Here is a 19891-nt window from a genome sequence, read left to right on the forward strand (position 1 = left end):
GCTCTTTTAAAGTCAACAGTGCAATGCTTATTTACAGGAATTGAAGATCTGGCTCTAGGTACATAAATATCTTTGAGGATCTGGGCCTTAGAGCTGCTCCGCACTGGAAATGTACTACATCAGCATCTTACATCTCACAGAGATATGAAAAATCCATGCCACTGAGCCCTGGTCTACACTGACCTGGCGATTCGGCGGCAGTCGAAGAGAGTTACGCAAGCTACACAGAGTAGTTTGCGGAACTGCCGTTAACAGCTGTGCTTCCCTTCTGCATGGCATCTTCACTGCACTGCGCCCACGGGAACAGCGTTTCCTTTAACGCAGCACTATGCTACTTGACAAGGTGGTTTTACAGCGTCGACTTCTGGATCGATTGAGTGGGTCTTCACTGACTGCTCAATTGATCCAGAAAGGTCGATCTGACGGCGGTGACATTGCCACCATCAGTGTAGACATACCCTGCGAGATGGAGTTGAGCCAACCTAATCCCCAGTGTATACAGCACTGGGCCAATGCAAGAATTCTTCCATCGACCGAGCTATTGCCTCTTGGGGAGGTGGATTAACTACAGCAACAAGAGAACCCTTCCCATCACTGTTGTGAGTGTCTACACTGAAGCACTGCATTGGTGCTCCTATAACATTTCAAGGATAGAGATAGCCTTCGTGTTCAGCAAGGGCAGAATGAGAACATCAAATTTCATGGGCTTTTTTTTTTTTTTTTTTACTAACTATTAATGAACTCAGAAAGACCAAACATTCACATGTAATGTGTGCCCCTCACACTAACCACTCATTAACTTGGACCACAGAATGTTCTCGCTATGTTATATTGGAACAAAATCAGCGTGGCACACTGGGTCTTCGATTCTGCTTTACTGACCTTTCATAAATACAGATGTCCTAATGTTTTAACTATGAGAAAATTAGAAAAAAGGATAATGAACAGCAGGAAAGGGGGAGGGAGTCATTGCCCAAGGAGTGTAATATGTAGTTTATAATCTGTGCTTTACCTTCCTTTTCCACTTTTCTCTGATGTTATTGCAATATGTGAGGTTGCCAGAAGGTAGATCCCAAACGCTCCATTGACACATTAACCTTGATGGGTATGGAATGCATTCAACATTTCTAGCAGAAAAGGGCTGTTAGTTGTTTGTTCAAGATCCCTAGCTGGCTGGTTTTGAAGCCTATTTGGAGCTCAGGCCAAACTTTTTCACTAGGAGGGAGGTGAAGCACAGGAATGGGTTACCTAGGGAGATGGTGGAATCTCCATCCTTAGAGGTTCTCAAGGCCCGGCTTACAAAGCCCTGGCAAGGATGATTTAGCTGCAGTTAGTCCTGCTTTGAGCAGGGGGTTGGATTAGATGACCTCCTGAGGTCCCTTCCAACCCTAATCTTCTACGATTCTATGTCTACACTACAGAGTTAAGTCTACATGAGTTATGTTGATGATCATAAGTTGCTTTAATAACATCCATTGAGCACATCCACACACCACTCCTTTTATCATCTGAGCGCATCCACAAGCATTGCTCTTGAATTTACAGAGAGAGTGTTGTATTGTGGGTAGCCATCACACTATGTATCTCGCCACTCTTTGCTTCTGGGAGCTCTGGAAATGGATTACAGTGCACCATGGGGACGTGCTCACCGTCCCATGATACAGTTCTTTACATACCATCATTCTATGGGCTTCCAACTTCATTTTATGCTGTTCTTCAACAGCCCTTACAAACTGAACCTGCTGTCCCTGCTGACAGCATGGATCCTGAGCTGCTGAGCATTGTTGTGATGAGTGTTATGAACTCAATGTGGCTGGTCCTGCAGTATTTCATGAGCTGCGAGACAGAGCGAATTGGTGACACCTGCCCTGCTGTCTGCCACGGAAACCAATAATTCAAGTTTGCTGCTGGCATTCATGCAACAGCTTACCATGGTGTTACGTCAGTGTTGGGCTCAGGAAACTAGTACTGGGCTCAGGAAACCAGCACTGGGTGGTGGGATCACATTGTGGTGCATGTATGGGATGACTAGCAGTGGCTGCAGAACTTTTGGATGTGCAAATCCACCTTCCTGGAACTGTGTGAAGAGCTCACACCAGCACTGTGGCGCAAGGACACGAAAATGAGAGCTGCCTTCACTGTGAAAAAGTGAGTGGTGACCGCTGTGAGGAAGCTGGTCACTCCAGACTGCTACCAGTCAGTCATGAATCAGTTTGGATTTGGAAAGTCCACGGGGATGGGAGTGTGCAAGGCCATCAATTGTCTCCTGCTATGAAGATCTGTGACTCTCAGTATTATGCAGGAAATAATTGATTGCTGTGGAGCAGCGAGAGTGATACCAACGAACGTCGTGTCTGCCGTCGTCATTTTCAGACTTCTCATTGTTAAATGTCGGTCAGTGGATTCCTTTCTCCCCCACGCTGATTCTGCAAGGAAGGGAAGCCATCCGTTTGAATTCTTGCCTGCCGGCTTATAGTGCTTCAGTCCACTGGTGAATCACAGCAATGGGTATCGTTCAGTTCTCTGTGCATTTCATCAGGAAGCCCTTCCAGCTCCCCGCTTTCACTTGCCATGTGCTGCGTCTCTTTCTCTTATTGTTGCTTTGTTCTGTGGAAGGAAATGGTTTCCTGTCAAACGGGTCTTGGGGGAAGAGTTTGATCCTATGAATGGCTCCTTGGAGAAGGGGCAGAATGGCCAGTACAATGGGCTGTGTTCAGCGGTGGAGTGTGTGGGAGCCCATCCATTCCCCCCTGGTAGCACAGCTGCCGTGCCCACTCTGTTATCCAAGGGGTACCTGTAGAGCTGCCCCAACCCTTCCCCCTCAAAGGTGCTGTCTGTTCCTCTGACCACCTGACACTGAGAGCAGCACTGAGCATGCTCGGCAGGTCCCACCATAGCCCAACGGTGGAGTGAGTTCTCCAGGAAGCTGGGGAAGAGAATTCAGGAGTTGCCCACATGACAGGTGGGGAGAAGAGTTGGCACCCAAGAGCAATGTTGGATGGAGCCTTGGCCCCGTAGTGAAACTAGAATGAGTTCAGTAGGAGGGATTCCTGTAACCCGCAATGCACAGGTGTGTGTGTGTGTTAGTGCTGCTATTTCCTTTCCACTGTTTAAACACCACGGATCAATGGGTGGAACATTCAGAAAGAACAATGTGTGTTGTGTCTGAGTTAGCTGAACCTTCGGGGGAGGCTGTTGGTCAATATCCTGCTCCTGCTTTTGTCATAACAATGAAAAGAAACCAAATGGGCGCCTCGACGTGTGGGATAACGACAATGGTGAGGATTCCCTCTAAGGGCCGGATTGCCCCGGCCCTTGTACAACCTCTCAGGCATTGGGCGACGCACAAGAACTCCTCCTGGCACAGGTGTGCAATGGTGTCCCACGAGAGCCGCTCTGGAGATCACAGGGGCTGTCCACTTCTGCTCTGCCTCGCCCCCGCCCCCGGGGAGCAGCTCAGTGCAAAGGAGTTGAGGAGGGTCGCGGAGAAGGGCTCGCAGTCCGGGAGAAGAGACTGGCTCCTTTCCTCATGAATGTAGCAAGTTGCACACACCTGCAGTGTGCCCTGAGAGAGACCATGCCAGACTAGGGCCTTGTCGACACTTGCAGTGGCATGGAGGGTACATGTAGCTACACACAGCAGAGAAAGACTCCAGTGGTGTGAGGCTGTTTTGAGATGTGTAGATGTGGGAGGACCCACATGGACACTTAGGGTACATGCCCCAAGATTCTGGCATGTCTTTACTTGCCTAAGCCTTTCCTGGCCATCCGCACCCCTATTTATACCCGTGTTAGTTGGGTGTGCAGTGTCTGTATTCTACACAACCCCACAATTGTGGAGCTACCCAGATACGTGATTCTCCTAGCACTCCCCTGGGGTGGTGTCCATCCGCACTGCCCCCTCAGCAGGGTCGTGGCACAAATCCCACATAAAGAGAGAACAAAGGATTTCCACTAGCAATGAGCTGGGAGTAAGTTATCTGAACCGCATGATACCCCGAACCATTCAGTCACTCTCAAACTAGGCAAGGACACCAGACACTCTTTTTGGCTGTCACGTTCTATCAATTCTAAATGTGCTATCCCAGCCTGCCCTGCACACCATGCCCAAATGGACTGTGTTAAATATACATGGGCCTAGACAATTAACTACTTAGTGGGCTATAAAACAAGAGGCTGGAGTGCAGTAAAACATTCCCAGAGGGCAATCAAAGTATTTGAGGGGGCACTTCTGAGTCTGTGGCATGGCTTCCTGTGATACCTCTGGGCGTTGCTGTGCGTCTCCAAGGAACTGCTCTGTTTTCACGAATACGTTTTTATTTTTGTGAGCAGCAAGCAAAATCGCACAGTCCATCAGACTTTTCACTAGATCGCATTGCCAGTGCTCGCCATTCTATCTTGAGTCTCCTGAGGTGTCTTGATTTTTGTTAAGGCTTTTGACGCAATCCCCCATAGGCAGTCTCATACGCAAACAAGTGAAATGTCACGCAGATGAAATCGCTGTCAGGTGGGTTGCACAACTGATTGGAAGACTGCACTCAAAGAGTAGCTATCAATGGTTTGCTGCCAAACTATTGGGTCCTGCAGAGGTAATCCCTGGGTCCAGTACTAGTCAAGAATCACTTGGATAATGGAGCGGTGAACATGCATGTCAAATTTGCAGATGGCACCAAGCTGGGAGGGGTTGCAAGCACTTTGGAGGACAGGATTAAAACTCAAAGTGATCTTGACAAATCGGACAATTGATCTGAATTCAACAAGATGAAACTCAGTAAAGACAAGTGCAAAATATTTCACTTTTAGGAAGGAAAAATCAAATACACAACTATAAAATGGGGAATAACTGGCGAGGCCAGGGGTCCTCAACCCACACCCCGATCAGCACACAGTTGCAGCCCATGTGATATCTTTAGGACGATATACGGCATATATATATTGTGTGGATGCGGCCCACCTAACAGAGAGAGAGTGGCATATCTGGCTCACAATGGTAAATAGGTTGAGAACCACTGAGCTAGGCAATAGTCCTGCTGAAAAGGATTGGGGGTTATAGTGGATCACAGACTGACTCTGAATCAACAATGTGATCCAGTTGCTAAAAAGGCAAATATTCTGAGGTATATTAACAGGAGTGTCGTATGCAGTGTGTGTGTGTGGGGGGTGTTTGCGTGTATTGTATGTGAATGTATGTATGTGTGGAAGACATGGGAGGTAATTGCCCCACTCTACATGGCACTGGTGAGGGGGTACTGGACTAGGTGATCTCTTGAGGTCCCTTCCAGCCCCACGTTTCTATGATTCTGTGTTATTTGGTGTTTTTCTTCAAGTCCCAGCTGTTGGAGTCATGTGATTATGTGAGAATTTACGGTGTTCCACTTTAGTTCTCATGGTTGCAGAGAAAAGTTTATATGACCCTTACGGCTCAAAAACCAGAAAGAAAATTAAAAAAAAAAACCCAGAACTGATTCTTTAAAAAAAAAAATTCATGATTTTTATGCTAGTCTCATAATTTGGGTGAGCCTGACTCATGTTCTTTGAATGCTTGAGGTTGTCAATGCTACTCTTATATCCTGGTAGGTAACTAATCCAGAACACACAGCTTGCTTCTATTATAACCTTTCATAACTTAGCACAAAAAAGGGGTTATTTACACAATAAAACTCTTCCTTTATTGGTGCATCAGGGTTTCTTATTCAAGCTTTAGGGTTTGTCTACACTGCAAAAGGAGGTACCAGTAGCAGAAGAGCTGTGGCAGCATGGACTTCAGGGTGGGCTAGCTGACCGAGTCAGTAGCCAGGGTCCCAGGTGGGCTTGAACACTGCTCTTGGTGTTCCTGCTAGCTAGAGCCAAGCTAGCTAGGGATGCTGGCAGGTGTTACGATCACACCTCTGAATACAGCTACAAGTGGGGGCTAGATGGAGCCTTTTGGCTTAGCTTGAGTCACGGGTTGCACAGAAGGTAAATCCAGAAATAAATTCTTACTCCCTGCTTGTTCTTAAGGGGAAATTACATCCTGCAGCCCTGAAAAAGGGAGAAGCTGATCTCTCCACTCTCACTGGCTGGCGAAAAGCAGGAAGTTGCGACAAGAATCCATCTACTTCCTGCCCCTCTGTTCCCCCATCACTCGTGGGGAGTATCCGGAGAGCAGGGACTGTGCTGTGCACTGCAACCCGACTTCTACTAGCAGAAAATGATAACACTCCCACTTCTCACCATTGCTGGGTAGTGCACTGCAGAAAAGTGGAACAAAGCTCCCTGGGTTCTGTGCCTCTGTATGCCTCCTCTCTGTGCTCCACCTCCCGCGGAGAAGTCTGGGCCAAGGAATAAACTAGCCTACAGGAGCACTTTGTGGGATAGGTCACTACCCAACATGTGCAAGGGGAGCACAATGGGAATACAAATAAAAACAATACAACGAATATTGGCAGTTGACCACCTGGAGAGAAACTGCAGGTTGAAACAGACCTTCACACCCTCTGGTTTAAAAGCCCTCATGTATCAAATGTATTCACAATACATTTGCTGCCAAATTATTCTCTTTTCTTCTAATTGTCCCTGAGCATAACAGGGTTACAAACCATGCTGCCACCTGGGTAGTGAGCATTTCTCCATCATCCATCTTCCCAAGAAGATGCCGAAGCCTTATGGAAAAAAGAATCTGAGCTAGGAAATGAGAAGCACTGCTTGGAACTATAAATATATCTTAGGAACTTTTCCAACCGATTTATCGAGAGAATACTAGATGTTTGTAGCTTTTGCACTTTCAAGGAGCTAGGGAAATTTAGGAGTGTGGATTTTGTACTTTCCACCCAATTTTCCAATGTACAGTGCACAGGAAGCTCAAAATAATTAAAAGCAGGTGAAACTCGAAACGAAACACGACCTAGGGTGGTAATTATTTTCCACTTTGTCTAATTTATCTTTAAGGAAACCTGACACTTAGTTTCTATGACACCGGAGTGGCAGGTCCAATCAGAGATTTGACTGGTTCTTATAATTCAGCATCCTACAGGCTATAATTCAATCCCCCAGAGCATGCGGAAATAATTTCTGACTATTTTGGTGTGCATGAACTTGACCGTAAACTTTGATGGAAATTGAATAGAGGCTTGTTTTTTTCCCCAGAGAATAAGGTTCAGAATCTTAATCTGCCATAATCATCTAGTCCTAACTGGTGTATTTCAGCTCTTTCCAGAGATTTATCGAGGGGGTATGGCTCAAGGGAGACATCTGGGATGGAAAAATCTATATGAATATCTGCTTCTACCTCTTTTCTTTCTTGAGATTTTAGGAAGGAGAATCTGAGATGCCCGGCAGCAAGCCAGAAACATGGTAGTGCATATTCCAAAGAATTTTATACCGTTGACCTGCTGCTTTGTACAATTAACCTGTACCTTTCATTTTCACATCCTGTCTCAGGGTTCAAAGGCCACCTGGCATTTTTAATGCCAGTAAAAACTTGGGACACCTAAGGCAATGGTTCTCACTGGAGCAGCCAGGTTCCCACGCTACCCCTCAATGGACAAGGAAGAAGAGAGAAAGCAAAACCCCACTCTGCAGAGAAGTTAGACATATTCACTTGAATTTAGGTTACAGGGATTATTTACTTCTTAACAAAGGAAAAATAGTGAGTAATGAACTTCCAGTATAGGTTTTTAAAACAAATAATTAGTTGTAGTTATATTCCTGCAACTTCCAGGAGTCCAAAGAATTTCAAAGAGTCAGAAACAATGACCCACAAAGAGAAATGAACTCAACTCAAACTCATTCCCAGCAAATATTTGCAAGTCACTTTTTGAATGAGTCTTTCCTCTTCTTCCACCTCCAATCCCAGGCTCTCTCCAAATCACGTCACCTCTCCTGCTACCATATTTCTCCTATCTCATTACTTCATGCCATGCTTATTTCTCTCACTTTGAGTATTACTTTTCGTTGGCTACCCTGTTTCTTACATCTCTCTGCTCTTGGTGCAGAGGTGCCAAAGAGTTAAGGCCAACAGGTAACATCTGCAAGAACACTACTAGAAACTGGAAGAAATTGGAAGCAAACAGTAGCTTCCAGTCTTCTTAGGGTATGTGTACACTGCAGAGTGAAATCGATTTACTTTAAATCAACTTTCACCTGCCAAATTTTAGAAGGCGCAGGAACGTGATCACACCACGCTCCTTGCACCGGGCTCGTAAGTCCCCACTCGCCACACTTGTGTCGATATTCAAAGCAGTGCACTGTGGGTAGCTATCCCATAGTGCAGTTAGTGCCAGAGGCAGTTGGGAAGATTATTTTCGTCCCTTGATGCAACACTCCTTCCTCCTCCCTTCCTGCCCCAAACAAACAGGAAACAAGTTTTTGCACCGTTTGTGTTTGCCGCATATTGCTGCAGAGACATGGAGCCCGCTCAGCTCTGCACTGTCATTGTGAGCATCGCAAATACCGCGTGGCTTATCCTGGAGCAATGTGAAAGGTGAGAGAAGAGTCAAAGCACAGAAAACAGCGATGTCATCAAGGCTGCCCTGCTGCAAGCTATGGAGCGAAACAATTCCTGATTGCTGCAGGCTGCCAAGTATCATCTGCAGTCAGTGGAGCACCAGTTCTGGTCCTGGGAAACAAGCACAGACTGGTGGGATGGAATCGTTATGAAGCTGTGGGATGATGACTGGTGGTTGCAGAACTTTCATATGTGAAAGGCCATTTATTTGAGCTTTGCGCAGAGCTGTCCCTAGTTCTGAAGCGCATGAATACTGGCTTGAGACCAGCTCTGACGGTAGAGAAGCGAGTTGCCATCGGTCTGTGGAAGCTGGCAACCCCCGACTGCTACCGGTCAGTTGGGAATCAATTCGGAGTCGGTAAATCTACAGTGGGAGCTGCTTTGATGCAAGTGTGCAGGGCCATCAATAGACTTCCGCTATGAAGGGTAGTGACTTTGGGAAATGTGCAGGACATACTGGAAGGGTTTGCCGTGATGAGGTTCCCAAACTGGGGGCCTATTGATGGCATGCATATCCCAATCTTAGCACCTGACCACCTTGCAACAGAGTACATTAACCGCAAGGTAACTTTTCCATGGTGTTACAGGTCCTTGTGGATCACAGGGGTTGTTTCACCGACATCAGTGTGGGGTGGTCTGGAAAGGTGCATGACGCGCACATATTTAGGGATTTGGGTCCGTTCAATAAGATGCAGGCAGACACTTTCTTCCCAGACCAAAATATAAACATTGGGGATGTGGAAATGCCAATAGTGATCTTGGGGGATCATGCCTACCCCTTGCTACCTTGGCTAATGAAGCCTTACACCGGGCACCTGGACAGCGAGAAGGAGCGTTTCAATAATAGGCTCAGCAAGTGCAGAATGGTGGTGGAATGTGCATTTGGACGTTTAAAGCCTGATGGAGATGTCCCCTTACTAGGCTAGACATCAGTGAAAAGAACATCCCATCAGTGATATCTGCGTGGCCCGTTCTTCATAATGTGTGTGTGAAGCGAAGGGGGAAAAGTTCCCCCAGGGTTGAGCTGTGGAGGCTGAAAGGCTGGCTACAAATTTTGAGCAGCCAGATGCCAGCAATACACTCAGCCAACCACGGTGTGCTTCACCGGTTCTGCAATGACCAGCGGTAATGTCTGTATGTTTTTTCTTTCTTTCCCGTCCCCGCTACCATCAATATCAGCACTCTCCACTTCTATCCCCACCCAAGCTATGAATTATTAGAGACGTGTTTTAACGCTCAAAAGTTTTATTTATGAACATGCTGTGTGGGGGGAAATGTGGGTAAAAACCAGTTTCAAGTGACATGTAAGCAAGTGTGGTTGCTCGTACTTCTTAACGGAGCCGCCGTGTCCTTCTGCTTGCCTCGACTGGGGTGGAGTGCACCATGTGCTGCAACCTGCCCAGTCTCCTCCTAGACCGCTTGCTTGGGGTTAGGGAAGGGCAACAAAGCATTAGGCAGAGAAGCATTCTGCAGAGGCTGCAGAGGGACTCCGTCCCGCCGCCACTCTTACTGGAATTCCACAAGACGCCTGAGCATGTCCGACTGATCCCGCATTCTGTGCAACATCTCCTGCTGCGTGCTGCACTCCTGCCTGCACAGATCTTCTATGCTCCATGTCCAGTTTCTAGGACAAGGACATCCTCCATGCTCTGAGATCTGTCTCAGTGGCCGTGGAGGTGTTCATGAGCTCACCGAACGTGTTGTCCTGTGATTTTTTCCCCTCTTTCTTGCAGTAACGCAATTTCTGATCTGGGAAAGTCTTTCAGCAGCAGTTCTGGCAGGGGGGGGACCAAGGCTGAGGTGTCTTCAGAAAGACAATAAAAGCTCAATGTTGCCATTGTTAGCAGACCCAAAGAACTGAAGCAACTGCTATAATGTAAAAAGTACTCCCCTTCATGTGCAGAAGGATAAGCCAGACCCGCATTCCATTCTGAACATCTCAGAAGGGTCGGGTAGGACTGCGGTTACGGAGATGGTAAGCCAGTGGCCCTTTTATCTGTTAGAGAGATGCTTAATTAGCGGTAAAAACAACAGACCGAAATTAATCTATGAAAGGAATCACTGGGCTTCCCGGTTACATGCAGAGAAACGGTTTGGGAGGAGGTGGGCAGAGATGACCAGAGGAGACCGCCGCAGGTGAATTGTAGCGTCAGAAACCATAGGACAATTATTGTAATGGCCCACTGAGCCCATAGAAAGGGGACTCGAGGATTAAAGAGGATCGACTGTATATCTCGGGTACTTTAAACGTGCGCCATCTTCCCTTTCCTCCTGCGTTACCCTCAGGAGACTGATATCGCTCGTGGTCACCTAGGGAAGAGTTGCTGCAAGCATCGGGGTACAGGCCTGGCCCTTATGCTGCTATGCTCTGTTCCACCCTGATTCCAGCTGATTTCATTGTGGCGTGGTGCAGAAAAGTATCCTACCATGGCAGAAGAAACAAGGCTGCCCTCTCGAGAAACCTTGTGCAAAGGGTAACAGATTACCTGCATGAGAGGTTTCCTGGAGATATCAACAGATGATTCTCGGAGCATACCACTGCACATAAATAATCTGTTCCGGGAGTAATCATCCGGTGAAGTTTGCTAACATGCTGAAGCACGTTTGGGCCTTGCAGTAGCCATGACAAGTTCATCTACAACAGTCTCTCCACACTGGCTACACAGGAAATGAAAATGCAAAATTTCCCGGGGATTGAGGGGAGGACCTATTTCCTGTTTACGTGGCCATGAAACAGCAGAGTGCAAATATCCAGAGTGGTCACAAAGGGGCATTTTGGGATAGTTCCCGAAGGCCAGAGACATCGACTTAATGTTACGCTCTGCCTATACTGACGCAAATTCGACCCATGAAATTCGATTTACGCACTACGCCACTTGCGGAGGTGGTTTTATTAGGTCAACTTTTACTGCGCTTTGGATTGACGGAACTAACATGCCAGTGTAGACGCATACTTTAGGACTTTGAAGTAAGTGAGGTTACGTCGACCTCTGTTGCCAGTGTAGACCAGGCTACACTGTCTCAGAAGTGGAGCTGGGTGAAAAATTATGGACGTATAATGTATTCAATGAAAAACAGTTTCACAAAATTGACATGAATAGTTTTGAGTATTCACACAATGCCAGAGAAGGAGGAGGAGAAGGAAATAGTGGTGGTGATCCGCTTCCCCCCCTACACCACAAGTACATTTCCTCTTGTAACTTCTAGCCTTAGTGGTTAGGGCTAAAATAAAAAAATCGTTTTGGGTCAACCCGAAACTAAACTTGTTTTTAGAAAACCAAAACAGTTGAAAAACATTTTGTAGGTTTGACTATTTTACCTTTTTAATGAAATTGAAGTACATTTCCAAATAGTCTTTTTTTTTTTTTTTATTCCAAAACCTAAAACCTTTCATTTCCAAAGTGTCAAAGCAAATGTTTTGAATTTTTTTGACCCTTTTGTTTCGTTTTTACCTGGAACAACTTGGAAGTTTTGACACACATGCACAAAATGCTTTGGTCTGCCTGAATCTGCATTTTTCAGAAAAAAAAGTTTCATCCAAAAAATTTTCCACGGCTTTAATTTCAGTGAAACTATAGCTGCGTAAATATGGAGTGATGCAGTGGTGAATCTGGCCCTTAATTGCTATTTCATTTGTTACTTAAATTTTTGCGGCAAGTTTCCAACTGCAAAGTGTAAGGATTTTAAAATACTTGGACACTAAAGGTCAATAGTTCTGTATTGCAGGGTTTCCCTACCATAGCTTGCTAGGGACACAGAAATAGCCAGACTGAGTCAGGCGTTCCTTTAGGCCGTTAGCCGGCCACCAACAGTGACAAGTGCCAGCTGCTTCAGAGGCTGGTGCAGGAAACCCTGCAGTAATTTTCCACCTCTAAGGCGTTGTTGGGCCAAAATGGCACATCTTGTGGTTTTGGCAGCAGAGGGTCCTAGAACTTTTAAAGAAAAAGCATCATGGCGCTGTGTAATTCAGTGCAGAATACTGTCTCCTTGCCTCTGCTACAGGTACAGCCCTAGACTGTCAGAGCACATGAAAACCAGCCTTGCCTCCTCTCTGCCCAATTTTGGCAGAAGGTGGGATGTACTGATGAGGTACCAAGTACAGTGCTGATTGGATGCTGAGAGCGTAGCAATATCTTTACTCTGGATAAGGCTTGCAGGGCCTGACTAGCAACACCCCTGCAGTCCAGAGTCCTTAAAGGGAAAAATCTCCTTTTGTCTTCTCAGTTGTCGGGTCGCTGCTTATGAGCATGGTCTGAACCCGACGCATGATGGCCCCCACTTCTAGCCGTGTCCAAAGGCTCTTGTCATAATAGTGTCATGACGATGATCTGTCTCCTGTGCCCTGCATAATACAGTGTGGTTCTCAGGCAGACGCTGAACATGCATATGCTCTCGCTTGCCTTTGCTACATTTGAAAGGGCAGCACAAAGTCTCCCGATTCTCTCTCGGCTTTGAGATATTTCATCTTAACCTACCGGGCATTTGTCCACATGAAGAACCTAATCCAAAACCCATTAAATACAGTGGGACTCTTTCCATTGACGTCAATGGGAATTGGATCCGGCCCTCTTTCCTTGGCATTGTATGTACTGTGGCTTTTCTTTGCCTCTTGCTTAGCCTGCACGTAGAGTTGTCTGCCATGTTCTTTCATTCACAAATTGCCGAAGGGGAGGATTATTATATATTGCATGTTTTAATGCTCATGAAAATAACTCGCATTTGTTTTTTTGGATACAGCAAATGAGCGCTTTCACCAAAAAAAACCCCCACCATTTATCTTCTTTTTCCTTTTGCAAAGTCCTAAATACGGTGTGGTTATTGAGTATGATTCCTTCATGAAATGATCACGAACAAAAGCATGTATCTGAGTCACCATTGCACCTTTCTGTGTGCCAGTTACAAGACAACCACAAACTCCAGCTATATATGCCAGGCTGTAACTTTAATTTCACACTGGTGCTCATTCATCGTGCCATGTGTCCTTCTCCCTCATGTTAATGTCCTGGCATCATCTTCTTTATTTGATGGAACATCTGAAGAACATCAGAATAATAATCCCAGTTTTACAGTCACGTGTCCTTCCATATCTCTGACTTCTCAAGGACAGTAAAAAGTGAAAGAGGAGTAACTTTGACCTGGAAAGAAGGTGGCCATTTGAGACGATTTTGCTGTTCCATACTTTTTCCAAGCCAGTACCTGGTAGTATCTATTACTGACTCTGTCTATGGTATTTATATAACCCTCATTATTGTAATATCTGAGCACCTCAATCTGTTTTAATATATTTATCCTCACAACACCCCTGTGAGGCAAAGCTCTTCTCCCCAGTGTACATATGGGACATGAGGCAAAGAGAGGTTGTGTAACTTGCCCATGGTCACACAAAGAGTCTGTGACAGAGCAGGGAGATGAACCTGTTTCTCCTGCATCGTAGACTATATCCTTAACTCCCATGCCATCCTTACTCTCACCACGATTTGATGTCAGCGATACAAGCAGTGGGACTGATGTAACTAAATACAGGGGAATATCAACAGAACTGATAATCTCTTCAGGCAGAAGGCTGGAGAGACTGTGTAGAATGATAAAGACGCATGCAACACATTTTGAGCTGTGCCAGCACAAACAAGAAAAAAGGCTCTTATTGCTTTTTTTCACATATTTTATGTGGCAAGATTTGTCATTCATCACAATAATAAGATATTGTACTCTGTCTTGTTTGATAAACATATCTGTAATCAGTGGGTCAACGTCTGCTCTCAGTTATATCTACGCATCCTCCCCTGCACTCCATGAGGGCAGTACATGACAGCTGAGTATGGGCCAATGTATCTGGCTAGTTTGCGGCTGGATATTTGGTGGGCCATGCTCTGATTGAAATGTTTATTTATCATTAAATCAACCCATCAATGGAACATGCATGTACCATGGTTATAGTTGTCATACACGTCTATGGTATGGTATATCTAAAAATAGTGAATTCTCAAGTGTCATATGACTGCGTTGCCTGGTGCCAGAATGTACATCACTGTTCTAATACCTTCTGGGATCAGAAGATGCCAGTCAGCAGAGAGCCCTATTTTACCTGCTTCTGAACTGAGGCTCTGCAGATATTATTATTATTATTTATTTGTGTTAACATAGCACCTATGGATTTTAATCATTGACCAGGACCCCACTGTGCTAAGTTCAGTACAAATATAGAACAAAAACAAAGCCCAGGGGGTTTACAATCTAACATCTTGGCTACGAATTTGACTGAATAGGCATGGCAATGACAGTGCATATTTTGTGTAATGATGCCCACCATTTGCGAGACTAAAGGTTGTCTCCCATCTGTCTTTAGGAAATTGCTATCTTTGAAGCATACAAAGAAAGCGTCAGGACACCAGCGTGGAGGGAAAACAGCCAGTTTTTATTTAAAAAAATAAAATCAGGTTGGAAGTGGGTTAAACAGAAAGGCTGAGTTAATGGAGATGGAAGAGGAAGAATATAACTCCTACTTTTCTGTTGGGGGTGAAAGGGGACTAATGGATTCAAAATCAGATGCATCCCTAGCATGTATTTACCCAATCTGAAATAAAAACAAGAAAACTCCATTAACGTAATACATTTTTCACACAGCTGCAACCCAACAGTAGCTTCAGTATGTAGGCAGACCAACCGCTTCCCCTCCTCAGAGCATTGGTATGTTAGCAGCATATTTGACGAAGAGGGAGAAGGTGAGAAAATGAAAGTGTACGGATTCTTGTTTTCTATAGATACATCACATGCTCGGTACCTACGGAACAAAGAGGGTAGCACTGACATTTCAGTGCTGAAGAAACATTCGTTAAGAGGTGGCAAGTCTGCTTCCTAGGGTCTTCCTAGTTTCCATTGTTTATTGTTCACTGGTTCCTGACCCAGATTCGACCTGACCTTTAATCTTCGTAACAGGATTAACGACATCCAGGGCTCACGCAGGGACGAAAAAGAGAAAGGATGGCAAAGGACTAGGATCTAGGAGTTCTGGGGTCAAATCCCTGCTCTGTTACGGGCCCCATGTCAGAAGCCGCTCAAGACAACCTGCTGCCCTAGACAAAACTTTAGTGTGCCATCCCCCACAAACCCCTTATTGGGCGTGGACAGCAGACGGCTTCCCAGCGGCCCTCTGTGACTTGATTTGTGTGGCATTGGTCAGAACACCATGCAAATTTGGCCCGGCCAGCTTTCCCACCCTCGTGATGATGGGATGGCCAAGCCAGATTTGAGTGAGTGGCATTGCAATCCAGTGCATAGGGTCACAACACCACTCAGATCAAGTCATGGAGAGGCTGAGAGGGCAAAGTGATCCATCCCCTGTTGTTGAGTCCAAGCTACTGAGATTTAGGGACACCCAGGACATGGGGCTTCATCCCTGCCCGTCCTGGCTAATAGCCATTGATGGACCGATCCTCTATGAACTCAACGAGTGTTTTTTTTTAACCCAGTTATGCTTTTGGCCTGCACAACATGCCCTGGCAACAAGTTCCAGGGGTTGACTGTGCGCTGAGTGAAGAAGTAATTCCTTGTGTTTGTTTGTTTGAAACCTGCTGCCTGTTAATTTCATTGAGTGACCCCTCGTTCTTGTGTTATGAGAAGGGGTAAATAACACTTTCTTATTCACATTCTTCACACCATTCATGATTTTATACACTATCAAATCCCCTCTTAGTCACCTGTTTTCCAAGCTGAACAGTCCCAGTCTTTTTCTCTCTCCTTATATGGAAGCTGTACCATGCCGTTTATTGCCCCTCAGAAATTAGACTCAAGGCACCCCCCACAATATCAGTAACTCAATTGTCCATTTGTCTGTTTTTGGAAGGTGAAAAGGGGTGACCTGCAAGTTTTAGCTTACTCTGACTGGCCCGTCCCTCAATCCTTGTCATTAGCATACCCATACTCCATCTTGAAGCCCTCTGTGATTGGTTCACAAGAACGGATCAATCACAGCCACTAAACTTATCTGTCAGTCAAAGACAGACCTGGTTGAGAAGCTGCGTCATGCTCGACTGACCCCATAGTTCAGGTTTTGGAGTGACCTTTATCTCACCTCAGCCTGCCTGCTTGCTATAGGCCGAATTGCTCGAAATCCATCATTTTAGTTTTCTCTGGCTGTGATTCCCTGCAGCCGTTATCTTGTTATCCTTGGCTGTAACCACTTAAAACTGTCTTTATTAGTTATTAAACTACACACAAGTACACATTTATATATGTCACATTAGGATTCACTGTCACCACTCCCATTTTTACTAATTTAAATAACTTTAATTTCAGTCCTTCCCTTGCTTCAGCTTGTAGTGGCAGGGCAATATTCTTAGTACTGTATTCCTTAAACGGAACCGAGCAGCTGAAAAATCTCTTGTATCACTCTAATCCTTTTGTTGCCTTTCTCTGTACTTTTCCCCATTCTAATATTTCTTTTTTGAGATGGGGTGACCAGAACTGGACACAGTATTCAAGGGGTGGGCGTACCATGGATTTATATAGTGGCATTATACTATTTTATGTTTTAACTATCCCTTTGCTAGGTTCCTAACATTCTGTTAGGTTTTTTTATTGCTGCTCCACACTGAGCAGATGTTTTCAGAATATTATCCACGATGACTCCAAAATTTCTTTCTTGTGTGGTAACAGCTAATTTAGACCCCATCATTTTGTATGTGTAGTTGGGATGATGTTATCCAATGTGCACTATTGTCCATTTATCAACATTGAATTTTATCTGCTGTTTTATTTTATCTACCTTTTACCAGCAAGTCTCAGAACTCTCTTAGTTCTTACCGTAAATGTTGTTGTGGGGACCTAGTAGCCTATTTCCCTCCTTTACTCCCTCTTCATGGGGCCTGATGGCCTCTTTGGCCACCTCCTGTATAGCTCTTTCAGAGATACCAGGAGGCCACCAGCCTTCAGGGGATCACCAGCCATTTTGTGGCCTAATATCTACCCTAATCCTGAAAGCATTTTAGTTTCTTTTCCTGATCTCCCTACACAGTGAATAATATACTTGCTTTGTGAGCTCCCATATTGCCCATTTATCTTTTCTTACACAAAGAATAGATAATGTATTTTATTTCTGAAATAGCTATTTTGTCTGTTCATTTTCTGCCATGTGAATGGAGTTTTTCTGACTGGTCCTAAGTGAGACTGCATCAGAGCGATCCCTGAAAGTGCTCTCAAACTTTTTTATTTTACTCCTTTTTCTTTTCTTTCCTCTTCCAGACTTTTCTCTACCGGGAATTTCCTTCCTCTCTCTCTCTCCCTCAACCCTACCAACTTCCTTCTCGGGACAAGCCAGCTCCTTTCTGTCACCTCTCAGGAACTCAAGTGGGAAATGGCCTTGGAAGTCGGACTCCTGCAATCTTGGCAAGTACATCTATCATGATAATGCTTTTTCACAAAGCCCTTTGTTCTCCCTGGCGAACACATTGCGAGAGCCCAGATTTCTTACTTATCCGATTTTAAAACAAACCCGTAACTCCTTAACCTGGAGCTTGTTCCTCACCGTGCACTAACATTGCCTGAAATAATTTCCCTGGAGGCGCCTTGTGACTCTGCTGAAGTTTTAGGCTACTAGTCAGGACTGAGCCTGCCATCCTCTCCCATTGAACAGCTGAACTATCATTCATTGTCGTCGTTTGTCAGGCTCTGCCAATGTGCTTGGCCCTGGACAAGACAAATAAAAATAGGCCCTGCACCCGAGAGCTGTCCAGAGCCTGTAAACACTTCAGCGGATGCCTAATTTTACTCACCTGGTGTCAGAGATGTGGTCGAGCTCCCCCCGCTAGACTCTTATCAGACTGCAGTGAGGGGATCTCACACACCCATGGCTTGCTGGGGCACTGGCCCATGGCTTGGTCCTCTGGGCCCACAGCCCAGGTGCAGACCTCCTGACTGACACCCTTCTTGGCAGTGGGGACCCCACTGATCCCATTGTCCAGGTCCTAAAACTAGTGCTATCTCTCCCACACCTTCCCAGCAGCTCTTGCATGTTCCCAAGAATCCCAGAGAAGGGATGAGCCTTGCATGCCACTTTTCAGGCATGTGTGGTAGCAGAAGCAAATCGACACAAGCTTAGCAAAAGGTCTCTCACGCCGTTATCCTTTATTTAAGAGGGAAAGCACAAAAGAGCAGGGACCATTCAGAAAACAACAAAGCCGCTGACAGCAGCCCCCCACAGACTAGATCCAGCTGCGCTCAGGTAGGTGGGTTCTTCCTTTCTCCCTCCACCCCCATTCAGGCTGCTGCCTCAGCTCAAGTGAGTAAAAATGGCTGAAGACTCTGAGTAGAGCAACTCTTGCCCTTTCATCACCTTCCAGTCTCCTCTGACACCTGATCAGCCTCAACAGGGGAGCACAGATCCCACAGGCGACCTCTCCTCTGATAAAACCATTCTCCTGAGTAGAAGCCTTTTGTCTAGGGTCCTTTTATTTGACTGCGCGACCATCCAGGCTTACCAGCCATTTATTTCTATCCCTGTGCCACCATCCCTTGGAATTCCAGACCGTGAGGGGAGGTAAAAGGACAGCAAAGAAACTAAACCGGCTGCACAAAAAGGAATTCTCAGCTTGATAAAGATACGCAGAGAATTCATAATCTCACACAGAATTCATCCCGTTTACACAGAGAGATTCCCCAAGTAGTCACACGCATGGGATACTCTTGCAGCGGTCAGTGGAGATACTCTTGTGAGTAGTTATTTGCATACAGAGGTTTCTGCAGGAAAAAGGCCTAGGTGTTGCACTCAACTGAAATAATAAGCCTCCCTCTAAATCATAGTTTATAGTGGAAATGCTAACTTAGCCTTAACTTAGCGGCACTGCTGATACTGTTGTACTACTGATTTCTTTTTACCCTTTTGTGAGAACAGATAACATAGACCATAATTGCAGCCTACAGGCCTCTAATTGGGAGGTTGTACAGAAGGACTCTCTCAGAAAAAAATTCAACGAAAAGATCCATTTTTTTTTCTTTGAGGCAGCGAAGAGGAATAAATATGTAGGAGGTCCCTGTTTTTTCATGAAAAAAATCTTCTGCAGCCCTTATCATATGGGTGTTTGCCAGGGCGAGAGACCAAATTAAATGAGCTTGAGCCAGCAATTGTACTGTGTGGTGTTGTATGAAGAGAAATATCATGGGGACATGCAGAAGGCTAGGGTGTATTGATTAAAGTCATACGTAGTAAGAAATCAAACAGGAGTCCCTTAAACACCTCTGGAAATTGTAGCCTAAATTCATATTTATTTTGAGGCCACAGTTTCCCACAAGAATAATGGCCTGGAGAGATGCTGCTCCACTGGGGAGCCTCTTCTTCAGCAAATACACTTGCACTTGGGCACAGATTAATTACCATACCGTGCTCTTATATACCCTGCAGTGTGTATGCAT

Source organism: Emydura macquarii, unplaced genomic scaffold, assembly GCF_026122565.2.
Source record: "Emydura macquarii macquarii isolate MOO-44397 ecotype Brisbane River unplaced genomic scaffold, CSIRO-AGI_Emac_v2 contig_1551, whole genome shotgun sequence".
NCBI classification, from domain to species: domain Eukaryota; kingdom Metazoa; phylum Chordata; order Testudines; family Chelidae; genus Emydura; species Emydura macquarii.